Genomic DNA, 15,485 nt, shown 5'->3' on the forward strand with positions numbered 1-15,485 from the left:
ATTTCAGGGCATCTTACTCCAGGTCGCTATCATTGATTGACAAGTTCGGCCAAACATCCTCAAGAAGTATTTGTTTATTCACATAATATTCTTGCAAGATCTTTAACCAAGCAATAATCAATATTTATATTAATTGTTAAAGCAAACTGCGAACCACTTTAGAACAATCATTTAAATGTGGTGGCCAACTTAAGCCATGTATAACTATGGAAATTGTATGCTTTTGTACTGTGAAGCGCTCTGGCACCCACTTTTGGATTATGTTCGCGCTATTGAAAACAAGGAATAAATAAATAAATAAAGTTGTTGGAGTCATGTAACCCGGACCACTCGGGATACGTCATCAATTACTTTAATTGTTTGACCAATGTGCGTGAGCCTTCACATATAAAGAACTTACAATGTGAGACTCTCTGTGGTTTCTGACATTGAAAAAGGTGACATTCTCGCCAGCCTGGAAAAGGTGAGTCACACTTGGCACCAAGTCTACTTTACTTCAATGCACAAGCGTGAGTTACTATAACAAATGTTTGGGGTGTGACGTCCCAAAAACTTGGCAAGAAGCGATCGATCGAGGGAATAAAAGGAAATTTATTTGAAACGGCTTCCGCTTTGAAGCATGCTATAAAATAAACAGGCATCAAATAGATTATGGTGCATTGTGGAACTTGTACCCACTGTGGGGAGTGCCAGCTACCACAAAATCACGTGCACGGTATTCAAAGTGGTTGGAGGCACGTAACCCAGACTACTTGGGATACGTCATCAGTGACTTTAATTGTTTGACCAATGGGAGAGAGCTTAAATAAAGCCAAAGCACTTTTAAATTATTTTCTATCTTTAGTTTTTTTTATCCGGTTGATCACTTGATTATATGTTGCACTTAGGGGAGAGAATGTGGCAGCATGGCCCGAGCTATAGACTTTGCTACTGGGGAACCAGGTTCGACTATCGGCCTCAATAATTACAAAAAGGGGGTGGTGATGGACAGAGTATCTGAGTTAATCAGAATACTCCTACCCAGTCAACAGATCAGGGCTTGATCCATCACCGTTTTTTAGCTCACTGCACCATCCCAGTTCAGAACCTGGCTATATGCAAATTAGTCTGTCCCTGGCCCAGTGCATCATGGGAACAGGGCAGACCAAACTACCAAGCCAATTCTTCACTGGAAAGGAAACAAGCTTCCGGGGACCGGTTTCTGGCATTACAGCCGTATTCGGACCGGCTTGCTTGAATCCTGATGGTGCAATGAGCAAGGGACTCATGTCTGAGCATACCCTTCCACACTCATGGTGGCCAAAATAATTACAAAAAGGGGGTGGTGATGGACAGAGTATCTGAGTTAATCAGAATACTCCTACCCAGTCAACAGATCAGGGCTTGATCCATCACCGTTTTTTAGCTCACTGCACCATCCCAGTTCAGAACCTGGCTATATGCAAATTAGTCTGTCCCTGGCCCAGTGCATCATGGGAACAGGGCAGACCAAACTACCAAGCCAATTCTTCACTGGAAAGGAAACAAGCTTCCGGGGACCGGTTTCTGGCATTACAGCCGTCTTCGGCCCGGCTTGCTTGAATCCTGATGGTGCAATGAGCAAGGGACTCATGTCTGAGCATACCCTTCCACACTCATGGTGGCCAAAATAATTACAAAAAGGGGGTGGTGATGGACAGAGTATCTGAGTTAATCAGAATACTCCTACCCAGTCAACAGATCAGGGCTTGATCCATCACCGTTTTTTAGCTCACTGCACCATCCCAGTTCAGAACCTGGCTATATGCAAATTAGTCTGTCCCTGGCCCAGTGCATCATGGGAACAGGGCAGACCAAACTACCAAGCCAATTCTTCACTGGAAAGGAAACAAGCTTCCGGGGACCGGTTTCTGGCATTACAGCCGTCTTCGGCCCGGCTTGCTTGAATCCTGATGGTGCAATGAGCAAGGGACTCATGTCTGAGCATACCCTTCAACACTCATGGTGGCCAAAATAATTACAAAAAGGGGGTGGTGATGGACAGAGTATCTGAGTTAATCAGAATACTCCTACCCAGTCAACAGATCAGGGCTTGATCCATCACCGTTTTTTAGCTCACTGCACCATCCCAGTTCAGAACCTGGCTATATGCAAATTAGTCTGTCCCTGGCCCAGTGCATCATGGGAACAGGGCAGACCAAACTACCAAGCCAATTCTTCACTGGAAAGGAAACAAGCTTCCGGGGACCGGTTTCTGGCATTACAGCCGTCTTCGGCCCGGCTTGCTTGAATCCTGATGGTGCAATGAGCAAGGGACTCATGTCTGAGCATACCCTTCCACACTCATGGTGGCCAAAATAATTACAAAAAGGGGGTGGTGATGGACAGAGTATCTGAGTTAATCAGAATACTCCTACCCAGTCAACAGATCAGGGCTTGATCCATCACCGTTTTTTAGCTCACTGCACCATCCCAGTTCAGAACCTGGCTATATGCAAATTAGTCTGTCCCTGGCCCAGTGCATCATGGGAACAGGGCAGACCAAACTACCAAGCCAATTCTTCACTGGAAAGGAAACAAGCTTCCGGGGACCGGTTTCTGGCATTACAGCCGTCTTCGGCCCGGCTTGCTTGAATCCTGATGGTGCAATGAGCAAGGGACTCATGTCTGAGCATACCCTTCCACACTCATGGTGGCCAAAATAATTACAAAAAGGGGGTGGTGATGGACAGAGTATCTGAGTTAATCAGAATACTCCTACCCAGTCAACAGATCAGGGCTTGATCCATCACCGTTTTTTAGCTCACTGCACCATCCCAGTTCAGAACCTGGCTATATGCAAATTAGTCTGTCCCTGGCCCAGTGCATCATGGGAACAGGGCAGACCAAACTACCAAGCCAATTCTTCACTGGAAAGGAAACAAGCTTCCGGGGACCGGTTTCTGGCATTACAGCCGTCTTCGGCCCGGCTTGCTTGAATCCTGATGGTGCAATGAGCAAGGGACTCATGTCTGAGCATACCCTTCCACACTCATGGTGGCCAAAATAATTACAAAAAGGGGGTGGTGATGGACAGAGTATCTGAGTTAATCAGAATACTCCTACCCAGTCAACAGATCAGGGCTTGATCCATCACCGTTTTTTAGCTCACTGCACCATCCCAGTTCAGAACCTGGCTATATGCAAATTAGTCTGTCCCTGGCCCAGTGCATCATGGGAACAGGGCAGACCAAACTACCAAGCCAATTCTTCACTGGAAAGGAAACAAGCTTCCGGGGACCGGTTTCTGGCATTACAGCCGTCTTCGGCCCGGCTTGCTTGAATCCTGATGGTGCAATGAGCAAGGGACTCATGTCTGAGCATACCCTTCCACACTCATGGTGGCCAAAATAATTACAAAAAGGGGGTGGTGATGGACAGAGTTTCTGAGTTAATCAGAATACTCCTACCCAGTCAACAGATCAGGGCTTGATCCATCACCGTTTTTTAGCTCACTGCACCATCCCAGTTCAGAACCTGGCTATATGCAAATTAGTCTGTCCCTGGCCCAGTGCATCATGGGAACAGGGCAGACCAAACTACCAAGCCAATTCTTCACTGGAAAGGAAACAAGCTTCCGGGGACCGGTTTCTGGCATTACAGCCGTCTTCGGCCCGGCTTGCTTGAATCCTGATGGTGCAATGAGCAAGGGACTCATGTCTGAGCATACCCTTCCACACTCATGGTGGCCAAAATAATTACAAAAAGGGGGTGGTGATGGAAAGAGTATCTGAGTTAATCAGAATACTCCTACCCAGTCAACAGATCAGGGCTTGATCCATCACCGTTTTTTAGCTCACTGCACCATCCCAGTTCAGAACCTGGCTATATGCAAATTAGTCTGTCCCTGGCCCAGTGCATCATGGGAACAGGGCAGACCAAACTACCAAGCCAATTCTTCACTGGAAAGGAAACAAGCTTCCGGGGACCGGTTTCTGGCATTACAGCCGTCTTCGGCCCGGCTTGCTTGAATCCTGATGGTGCAATGAGCAAGGGACTCATGTCTGAGCATACCCTTCCACACTCATGGTGGCCAAAATAATTACAAAAAGGGGGTGGTGATGGACAGAGTATCTGAGTTAATCAGAATACTCCTACCCAGTCAACAGATCAGGGCTTGATCCATCACCGTTTTTTAGCTCACTGCACCATCCCAGTTCAGAACCTGGCTATATGCAAATTAGTCTGTCCCTGGCCCAGTGCATCATGGGAACAGGGCAGACCAAACTACCAAGCCAATTCTTCACTGGAAAGGAAACAAGCTTCCGGGGACCGGTTTCTGGCATTACAGCCATCTTCGGCCCGGCTTGCTTGAATCCTGATGGTGCAATGAGCAAGGGACTCATGTCTGAGCATACCCTTCCACACTCATGGTGGCCAAAATAATTACAAAAAGGGGGTGGTGATGGACAGAGTATCTGAGTTAATCAGAATACTCCTACCCAGTCAACAGATCAGGGCTTGATCCATCACCGTTTTTTAGCTCACTGCACCATCCCAGTTCAGAACCTGGCTATATGCAAATTAGTCTGTCCCTGGCCCAGTGCATCATGGGAACAGGGCAGACCAAACTACCAAGCCAATTCTTCACTGGAAAGGAAACAAGCTTCCGGGGACCGGTTTCTGGCATTACAGCCGTCTTCGGCCCGGCTTGCTTCGGCCTCAGCTCAACATTCTGTGAGTCTGCGCTAATCATTTAATCTCCCCATGCCTAAAGCCCCAAGTGAATGTGTAATACAACTGATGCTCATATGAAGCACTGTTTCGAACAATTCTGTCATTGAGCTATACTTGGCTACATTGGGGTGATATTTGTGCTACATTTGGGCTCTTTCCTCTCTGGTGGCCATCTTGGGAGACTTATTTGTTATGGAGCTCCCTAATCTCCTTTACTGCAGTATCCTCAGTAGAAAATGCTTTCAGTTTTCAACTTCGATTGCATCAAGATGGCAGGCAGATTGCCACACTTTTGGCATCAATTCAGAATGTTAACACTCTAGTTGCTCTTTAGAACACTGTGGTAAACTGCTGATCACCAGTGAGTTAACCTGCTGTCTGCTGCTGGTGTTGACAGTGCATGTTTAAGTCTATATGCCAGAATGTTTTAATAAAATAGAAGAGGAAGATATTTGAGAACTCAATTTAAACGTGTTCTTATTTTTCTTTCTACAGCACTAACCATAATTTCTATGACTAAATGAAACCCCTCATTTTGTTTCTTTCTAATTTAATTGTTTTAGATTGTACTAGTTTTATTTGATAAAGATAAAGATAAAGATATAATCACAATGTACTGTACAATTTGCAAGACATTAATGCGAAAAAGAGAACAATACCTGCATTGTGCACCTGGGTGTAAATTTCAAGATGGTAAAATATGAAAATCTCTCATTTACGACAATTTATTGCTTGTGAGCTCTCACCATATATTACTGCAGATCAATGTAGCTTTGACATAGATGTTGAGTTAAGAATAATAAATCTCTAAATACCTATATAAATACTCTGACGATATAGTTAATGTTAATAACCTGCAGTTGAAGTTTTTGCTGGATGCTATCTAAACAATTGTTGTTGTGTGTGCTTTAGTGACTATAACAAATCAAGATCATATATTGACTGGTGATTCATCAGAAATTTGTCATTGTGATGTAAAAATTATCAGGGTCTGTAACATTAGTAACATGCAACAGGTGTGAGCATCAATGTTAAAGCAAAGGCCAAAGTTTATTATAGTGGATATTAACATTTCCCATAGTAAGTTTGTGTTTTATGTGTATAGCAGGCCAAAACCTTTAAATCAGAGAAAGATATGTTTATGACATTATCAGCTAGATTCATCAAAGACCCGTTTTGCGAGTCTTTAATAGCGATTCATAAGGAATCGCTATTAAGGACTTGCAAAACAGGATTCATGTAGGAATTGCAAAAAATATTGCGATTCCTACATGTTCCTTATTTGCGATTAGCAAATTGCTAATCGCAAATAAGGAATAACTCCCCATGCATTCCTATGGGCCATGCATTCCTATGGGCCAAAGGCCCATAGGAATGCATGGGGAGTTATTCCTTATTTGCGATTAGCAATTTGCTAATCGCAAATAAGGATGCGATTTCAAGGGTGCAGGGGTGTCCAAAGGACACCCTGTAGCACCCCTGAAATGTGAATTTACACTGATGTTGTGCACACACATGTCCAAAGGACATGTGTGTGTGTAACATGCAACTTAGAAAAATGCATTAAAATGCATTTTTCTAAGTTTTCGCTATTTACCACGAGGTTTGACTTCGTGGTAAATAGTGGTCCTAAATTGCGAATTCGCAATTTTTAAATGTTTCATGAATGGCATTTAAGGAATCTCTAATAGAGATTCCTTAAATGCTAATCCTCGCAAATTTGCGAATTCTTTATTAGCGATTTTTGCATTTGGGATGATGAATCCCAAATGCAAAAATTGCACTCGCAAAGGGCCAGATTCTCAGAATCTGGCCCTTTTGCGAGCGCATTTCGCTGATGAATCTATTTCTTGGTAAAAAAATCCTCAAGCATAACATCTGAATTGAAATCCTGCCATTTTGTTGATTGCTGATTTTTATTGTCAACTGGAATTATCAATTCTCTTTTCATCATCAACCAAAGAGAAAGATGACCTATAGTGCAGTCTCTCCCTCGCCTCCCCAATACTCGAAGTGCTTTGTGCATATGTCTTATGGGTACGTAATGGTCATTTTTTGAAGGACGTTCTAAATACACCAACTTTAAGGTCAGATGTTAGATCTAGTTTAATGTATTAAATGTTCAGTAGGTTAGAGCCTGGAATGAAGAAAGGAACTGTTTAGCTCTCCAACACTTAACAAGCCAACATCAACCTCTAATTCTTTCCTTTCAACCCTTAGAGTTATTGGATTGCACCCGAGGATCTACAAGGGTGGTATTGGCTGTCTCTAATAATGGAAGGGTGATTTGTTTTATATCCTTGAAAGAGGATGTTTCTTCTACTACTTTATCATGAGATCTTCCCCCACCTTATAAACTGAAGGGTATTTCCAATAGTTAAGCTAGCACTGCATAAGGAACTGTCATGTTAATGTTTTGGTTTTACCTTCCTTTGTAATGGTGCAGCGTCTTTCCTATGTAAGGGTTCAGGGTCTCCACTCAGCTAGATTACATTCCCACTGGTTCAGCAAACAGATGCTATGTGACAAAACAAACCTTATTTAACTCTGTGTGGGATGACAGACTTAGGGTCAGATTTACTAAAATCTCACGCAATGCAGTGTAGCAGGCAAAAAAGCTGTGCTGTATTGCTCAAGAAGAAGAGAGCAAGAGAGTGCCATATTTACAGATATATGGCACTCTCCTCCCCTCTCCCTAGTGCCGGTGCTGAAATTTGCTGCTGTGCACCTTGCACATACATTTTCACCATACTGCAAGGGTCTCTGCGAGAGTCTAGTATAGGTTTTGTACTGGATGGATAGCCTCCAAGTACAAAAACTATGCTCAGACTGACTTTAAACCATTTCCCACTTTGTATGCGTGCTGTACAGTGCTGCACACATACAAAGTAGGAAAAGGAAGGAGAACTGAAAGCATTACTCCTTCATAACACTTATTTGAAAAGGGTGCTATTTTCTCACGCTAAACCCTGTCTACTTTTTTTTTTTTTAAAGACCTTTATTGTACACTTTCACGATAGCACAGCGTTTAGCCTACAACCCTTTGGGCCGGCCGCGTTGTTACCGCTTTACTCACATCGTTATTCAAGTAAACACAGCCGTTTAGCTGACAACCCTGGGGTCCGGCGGCATTACAAATTGAGGTGTACACATTTCAAACATAACCTGTATCGGAGAATCCTAAGGTCCATGAGTTTTTCAATTTTGTTGCGTTTGTAATTTCGTTTAAACCTGTAAACCAACATACACGTTAACATATTGCATGATTATAGTTCCATAGGTTGCCGAATTATATCATGTTCTGAGACCAGTAAGCACAGTTATCGCTTCTAAAATGAATTCCCGCCATAACCTTTCTCCGGCACCCGGGTAGTACCTCAGTCTCACTCTCCTTCTAGCTCCTCCTCAGAGCTGTCATCTTCATCTTCCGGCAATGGGTCACACAAATCTCCCCTATACTTATTCCACGGTGACCAGATCTTATTCCATGTACGCGGGCATGCTCTGGTTACGTACACTGCATGCTCTATAATCATTATCAAGTCCAGATTCTTGCTCCACTGTGTTAACGTGGGCAGTTCAGTGCGCCCCATTTTTGTGCTATGTCTCGTTTTGCCACCATAATCGCCAATGTACCCCATATCTGTTCATATCTAGATAGGTTATTTGGCTCCCAAATGTTCAGTAAACATTTACGCGGCTCAGGAATCAGAGATATTTGCAGTGCTTGTGACAATGTGCGCATTACTTGACGCCAATAGGTGGCAATCTGGGGGCAATCCCATATGGTGTGGAAGAACGTTCCCTCCCCCCCACAGTTTCGAAGACAGTAGGGGTGTAGAGCTCTCTGCAACCTATGTAGTGTGGTTCTTGTATAATATATACGGTGCAGGATTTTCAATTGGACTAGTCGGAACTTTGCAGAAATGCACACCTCTCTTGGCGATGCCCACGCCTCATCCATTCATTCTCATCCATGTCTCCCAGGTCCTCCCATCTGTCGCGCAGTTTTAGTGTAGGGTCTGCTTGGTTATTCAGTAGCTTTTTGTAGGTAAGGGAAGTGGCGCTGCACTGCATGTAGTCTGTGAGTAGCCTATCCTCTAACGGTGAGGAGTCTGGGACATCAGTGCCTGGGGGTATTGCCTGCAGTAGTGCATGTCGTATCTGCACATATCTATAAGTTTCATTGTGGCCCAATTCATACTGTTGTCGAAGAGTTGAAAATAATAGGACTTCACCCTTATCCCACAGATCTCCCACCGTAGAAATACCTATGGTGTCCCACTGCGTAAACCCTTTACTATTTCTCAGTTGTCCCAGTGCCTTAGTGTCCCAAAGCAGGGTAAGTTTAGTAATGACACCCTTCCACCCTAGTTTTGACTGTGCCGCGTGCCATAACAGTGCCGTGTGTTTCGTGGGGCCCACCAGTCGTGCCGCATGGTTTCTGTTGTATAGCGCCGAAAGCATGCTGTTTGTGCCTAGTTGAGTTCTATCCGCTCTATATGCTGGGTCATCTCGGGGTGCGTGTATCCAGTAGTTGATGATCTTGAGTTGGGCAGCCCAATAGTACAAGTGTAAACTGGGCAGCGCAATTCTCCCCTCGAACCAACTTTTAGTCAGCTTGGCCTGTGCAATACGTGCGGGCTTGTCACTCCATAGTAGGTTGGACACTAGTGTCGCGACCTGTCTGAATTATATCAGCGGGACCGGGTAGGGCGAGTTTTCCAGGACATAGAGGAATCTCGGGAGAGCCATCATCTTGTACAGCGCAGTCCTTCCGAGAAGTGTTAATGGCAAAGAAGCCCAATGTTTAACATCAGCACGGAGTCGGGCCAGGGGAGGGACGAGGTTTTTCTCAAAGAAGTCTGATTGTTTGTCAGTGATATGAATACCAAGGTATTTGAATGAGGACGTGGTCAGTTGCAGTGGGCAATTTACGGCCAGCCGGGGCGGAGGTCCTTTTAGGACATATATGACTGACTTCGACCAGTTAAGAGTATACCCTGATGTTGTCCCGTACTCATCACATAACGCCAGCAGGGCTGGTACACTTCTGTCTGGGTCCGTCAGGTAGACCAACATGTCATCAGCATATAGGGACACTCGGTCCTCCCATCCCTCTTTCCACCCAATGCCTTTTAGTAACAGGGTAGTTCGAATCAGTGTAGCCAGTGGTTCTAAGACCATGGCAAACAGTAAGGGGGGAGGGGACAACCCTGTCGGGTTCCTCTCAGCAGTTGGAACGTAAGCGAAATGTGACCGTTGGCTGTTACATGTGCCACCGGGTTCGCATATAACAGCTGCACCCAAGCAATGAAATTGGGGCCAAAACCTATTCGCACCAGGACTGCAAAAAGGTGTCCCCACTCCATTACGTCAAACGCCATACTTGCATCCAACGACATGATCACCGCCGGTTCCGTCAACAACGTGGCCCGAGCCAACACACCATGTACCCTTCGGAGATTGAGCTTCGTGCTCCTGTGTGGCATGAAGCCAGACTGATCGGGATGTATCAATAATGGGAGGTGGGCCATCAACCTCGTGGCCAACAACTTTGCCAACATTTTAACTTCCGCGTTTAGGAGAGAGATTGGGCGGTATGGTGTATAGGCCGAAGGCGGCTTGCCCGGTTTTGGGATCGCCACTATTGTGGCCGTCCGCTGATCTAGAGGGAGTTCCATCCTATCTCTACTTTCCTTATACATGGCCAATAAGGGCGGGCTGAGTGTATCTGACATTAGTTTATACCACTCTATAGGGATCCCGTTTGGGCATACTGCTTTCCCTGCATGGAGTGCTTGGATGGCGAGCTGAACCTCTTCAACAGTGAGGTCTGCTTCCAGTTCCTGGGCCGCTTCTCTTGTTAGAGTTTGTACCTCTATGTTGGCCAGGGCGTCCAGGGCAGTAGTTTCAGTGATTACCCGATCTGGGGTGTATACTGTTTCGAAATGATCCGCCAGCATGTTAACAATTTCCTCCGGTTGCGTTTGCAAATGGCCTTCACTAGTGTATAAGTGCTGAATGCCTCTATGACTCCCCCCTTTCTTCTCCAGCCAGGCCAGCAATTTCCCGGCTTTATTGCCTACCTCATAGATTTTATGGGCTGTAGCCGACATATTATCTAGTACTTGCAATCTGAGATGTTCCCTATGTCTCTGTTGGCAGAGCTGCAAAGAGTGGGCTGTGTCTAGTGTGGGATCTGCTGCATGGGAGTCAGTTGCCGCCTGGACGGCCCGCTCCAGCCTTGAGAGTTCTTGTCTCCGAGTGTTCTTGTGCCCTGTAATGGAGGCTATTGCTTGGCCACTGTCTTGTACGCCTCCCACAGAATCGAGGGGGAGTCCACAGATTCCACATTTTCACTGAAGTAAAACTTGGTCGCTGTCTTTAGGGCCTTTTTAATGCCCGGAATTTTTAAGTAGTTGGGATATATTGGGTAGAGTCTTTTACGAGTTTGTGCCCGACTGTGTAGTGTCAAGATCACCGGTGAGTGATCCGAAATGCCCCTGGGCTGTATTTCTATGGTGTCCACGTCGTGTATACCTTCTCCCAACCCCAGGAAGTAGTCTATACGGGAAAGGCTGTTGTGTACCACTGAATGATAGGTGTATTGTCTCGCGGCTGGGTGTTTGAGTCGCCATATATCTATCAGGCCCATGGCCTCTAGGAAGTCGTGGAAGCTGGTGGGGTTTGGTACATGTGTTCTCAGTGGGAATTTATCTAGCGCCGGATCAACCACTGCGTTAAAGTCACCCCCTATGAAGATGTCTCCCGTTGGGAGATTAAGCAAAAAGTTTCCCAAAGCCGGAAGCGCCACGTTTTGAAGGGCTGGCGGAATGTAAACAGAGACAAATTTCAGCGGGCGACCCTCCCACTGTCCGTGTATTGACGCAAACCTGCCCTGATCGTCTACTTTGTGGCGTAGGTAAATGAAGGGGGATGTCTTTTTCAAAAGTATACCCGTTCCTCTGGAACCCGAGGAAAACTCTGAATGTGCCACCATCTTATATCCTCTCCGGTCCAGCGCCTGACATGCTCTACCTGTGAGGTGCGTCTCCTGTAGCATACCCAAATGTGGGCTCTGGCGCTTAATTGCCTGCATTACTAGTCCTCTTTTGATCTTATCTCCCAGACCCCGTACGTTCCAGGTCATCACCTTCAGGGGTGGGACCGTTGTTTGTTGCACTACGCCGTTATGCGCGGCATCTTGTAAATGCTGTGACATTGGGAGGTACTATAGGTGAAAACCTCTGTGATGTGCTCAAGGGTGCCGTGAGTCGAATAGCTCTGTGCGTGATATATACGGTCTTTTCGCCATGTTGTGTCATTACGTGCAAAACTTGAACCAGAACAAATAAAATCCCTCTCCCCATCCCCCCTCCCTGCCCCCCTGCTCCACGGACATGAAACCGCCCACCTCCCCAACTTAGCAGAGTGCTTATTCCCGACCCAACCCTATGTACTTGCTTGTGGGGGTAAGAAGTTCCATGGTGACGGCGGCCCCGCCGTCTCTCCTCCGCGTCATCCCGTTTGGAGACCAAGGGCAATAAGTCCACCCTGGTAGTCTATTGAATCATAGCTGCACCAGCCAAGTCTTCAGGAGTCTGGCTGTTGTTCGTCCACCACCGGTCCTGTGTCCGAGGCAGCGTCCGAGTCATGTCTTGTCGACGTTTGCGAGTTCATATGGGTCTCGGTTCGCTGGTGTCGTTGGCCTCTGCCCGTGCACCGCGGTGGCTCCACCCTCCACCATCCGTCCAGCCATTCTCTTGCTGCCTCATGTGTGTCGAAGAACCAGGTTTTATGATTGTCCACCACTCTCAATTTTGCCGTAAATAGCATTGAGTACGGCAGTTCTTTTGCTCTCGGGGCCTTTTTAATGTCTGTGAAGGTCTTCCGGCGCCGAGCTACCTCAGCCGTGCAGTCCGGAAAGAAGGCAACAGTGGAGTTGTGCAATTTAGTAGGAGGTGAGGTCCGTGCAGTTTGTAATATTACGTCTCGGTCCCGGAAGTTGAAGAGTCTAGCCAGCACTGGTCTCGGTGGGGCCCCCGGTTTCGGTACTCCACCGGGGACCCTATGTGCCCTCTCAACGGAGAAGAAGTGTGAAAGTCCCTTCGGCTGCAACTTGTTCTTAATTAGATCCTCGATATAAAGGTCCATTGCTTGCCTGCCCTCTGACTCCGGTATTCCCAGGATTCGTACATTGTTTCTTCGTGAACGCCCTTCCTGATCATCCAGTTTGTCCTGAAGCTTCTTGGTGACTGTCTCCATTCGCTCCATTGCCAACTGCAATTCCGAGGTATCTGCGACCAGAGATTTTGTAACCACCTCAACCTGGGTCACCCGTTCCGTCATTTTGTGCAAGTCCGCTCTCAGAAGGCCGACGTCTGTTGAGATGGAACCCACCGTAGCCTGCACGTTGGACAGCGTTCTCATCAGATCTTCCAATGTCACCTTCTTGGTGCCCCCGTTCTCCGGGCTCCTTCCCGTGGAGGGGCGTCCAACCGATTGTTGTGTGGTGGCTTTGTCATACGCGTACTTTTCCTGCTTTGATTGCGTCGTGCCTCCTTTCGCGCCCCTGCCCGCCATGGCCGCACCCCCGCTGCGCCGTCGAAATCGGCCAACTGTGTGGTGGTATGGTGTAGCGGATAAGTATGTCCGGGGCACCTGCAGTGGCGTCGCGACGCGTCGCGAGAGGCCCTCCCGAACACCGGAGTTAAGATGGCAGCGCGCCTTGGGGCTTCGGCCATCTTGTGGTCGACAACGCCCCGGTGAAGCAGCAACTCTGACTCTCTGATAGCATGTGGTTTGTATGACCATAAGAGTTCCTCCGGACCTTGCACTCCCACGACGTCTCACTCGGTCTGGACACAGTATGTCTGCCCTTCTTACCGTCGCGTCAGCCTCCGGCTGTCCCACTGTGTCTCTTGCTCTCCGGGGCACACTCAGTGTCCTTTGTTCAGACCCACCGTGCGTCGTTGTCTCTAGCGAGTGGCAATTCGTGTCCCCGCTGCGATAGGCGGATTAAGGCACCCTGATCCTGGCGCCCTACGTGCATTCCTGGCCGAGTTGCGCACCCCCGGGTCCCCGGTATATGTGCTTCACTCCTCCGATCCTCCAAGCTCCGTGGAGCGTATTTCCATCAGGAGGCCAGGGGGGGCGGATTCGATCACCGGCGGGGACGCTGAGGCAGCATCGATGCGTCCGCCGCCCGACCCACGTCAGGAGATCACCACCACTCCGGCACCGGGGTCGTTTTCGGCCGATTCAATGAGTCGGGTGCCTGTGGGGGCGTGCAGAGATTTCCGCAGTCGGGGCTAAGGGATGCTTGTAACTTGTACCTCGCGCCGCCTCTAAGTAGCGTTGTTGTGGGTATTCTTGCAGCGGTCACTTCCGGCTGGTGTGCCCCGCTCCCATGCACTTCCGCCCGGGCAGACCGCTACTCCAGCCCGGCGTCGCTAGTTCAGAGCAAGGCCCTCTTCATTCGCGCCGCTCCAGGTCCGGCTCACAGCGTCGGATCCGCACTGGGTTTGCGGTGGGCGGTGCCTCTCAGCCTCGCCCTCGGGAGTCTGTCGTTTGATGGAGAAATGTATCGGATCAATGACCGGATTTAGAGGATTAGGCCGCTTAAGTCACGGAGCTCTTTTGTTACACAGCCATTACGATCGGCTGCTAGCCACGCCCCCCAACCCTGTCTACTTTTTGTTTAATATCTGATTATTAAGTACAAACAAATAGAAAATTATACATGGCGTAGAGAGAAAGGGGTAAGGGTGGGGGTGGGCAACAAAAGAGATTACAGCGTAGATAATCAAACCTAAGACCCTATAAGGGGGGCAGCACCAGTTTTTAAAGATTTAAAACACATATGCGAAGAGGGCATAGCAAATGGCTAAAACTTAGAGGACGATTTTCGAAGGAAAGTTCTCGCCAAGCCCAGAGGGAAAGGCATGTGGGGGGTCAAAAGTCAGAGGCCGAACTAGAGTTTCATTGTCCAGCAATGGGGGGGACACAACAACTCAATATAGCAATCATACAGTTGGTCAAGGCCCTCAAGGTCTGGTGAAAGCGAGAACCCCCGCCCCTGTGAATATTACAAATTGAATTGCGACAGCACCAATATACATTGCGGCAAATAACATAAGAATCGTCATAGAACAGGAAAAAAAGAAAAAACGAGATAAAAAAGCTGAGAAAGGAAACAAGCATTGGAAATGCAATAGGTCTCGCAATAGAATAGTTAGACATTTTTCTTTTTGCAAATGGAAGAGTGGCGTTGCGTGGATGAGTGGCGTTGCGTGGATGAGTGGAGTTGCGTGGATGAGTGGCGTGTGTGAGTGGCGTTGCGTGTGTGAGTGGCGTTGCGTGTGTGAGTGGCGTTGCGTATGTGAGTGGCGTAGCGTGTGTGAGTGGCGTTGCGTGTGTGAGTGGCGTTGCGTGTGTGAGTGGCGTTGCGTGTGTGAGTGGCGTTGCGTGGATGAGTGGGGTTGGAATGCAATAAGTATCGCATTAGAAAAGTTGTAGTTATTGGTCTTGTAAATGACATAATTTTTTTTTTTTGCGATGTTAAAATTGCTATATTGATGGCTTTGTCATTTACAATGCCAATAGTTATAACGTTTGCAAATGTGACACCTATAGCATTTGGAATGCAACATGTTTAGTATTTACGTGACTTATATGGCAGCTCTGGTCGTTATGCTACATCTCTAGATAGTTTTATCTTCCGCAAATGTGACACCTATTGTAACACAATATGTGTTGTGAGGGTGAGTGAGGGTGAGGGGTTGAGG

The sequence above is a fragment of the Lissotriton helveticus genome, chromosome 6 (genome assembly GCF_964261635.1).
Source record: "Lissotriton helveticus chromosome 6, aLisHel1.1, whole genome shotgun sequence".
NCBI classification, from domain to species: domain Eukaryota; kingdom Metazoa; phylum Chordata; class Amphibia; order Caudata; family Salamandridae; genus Lissotriton; species Lissotriton helveticus.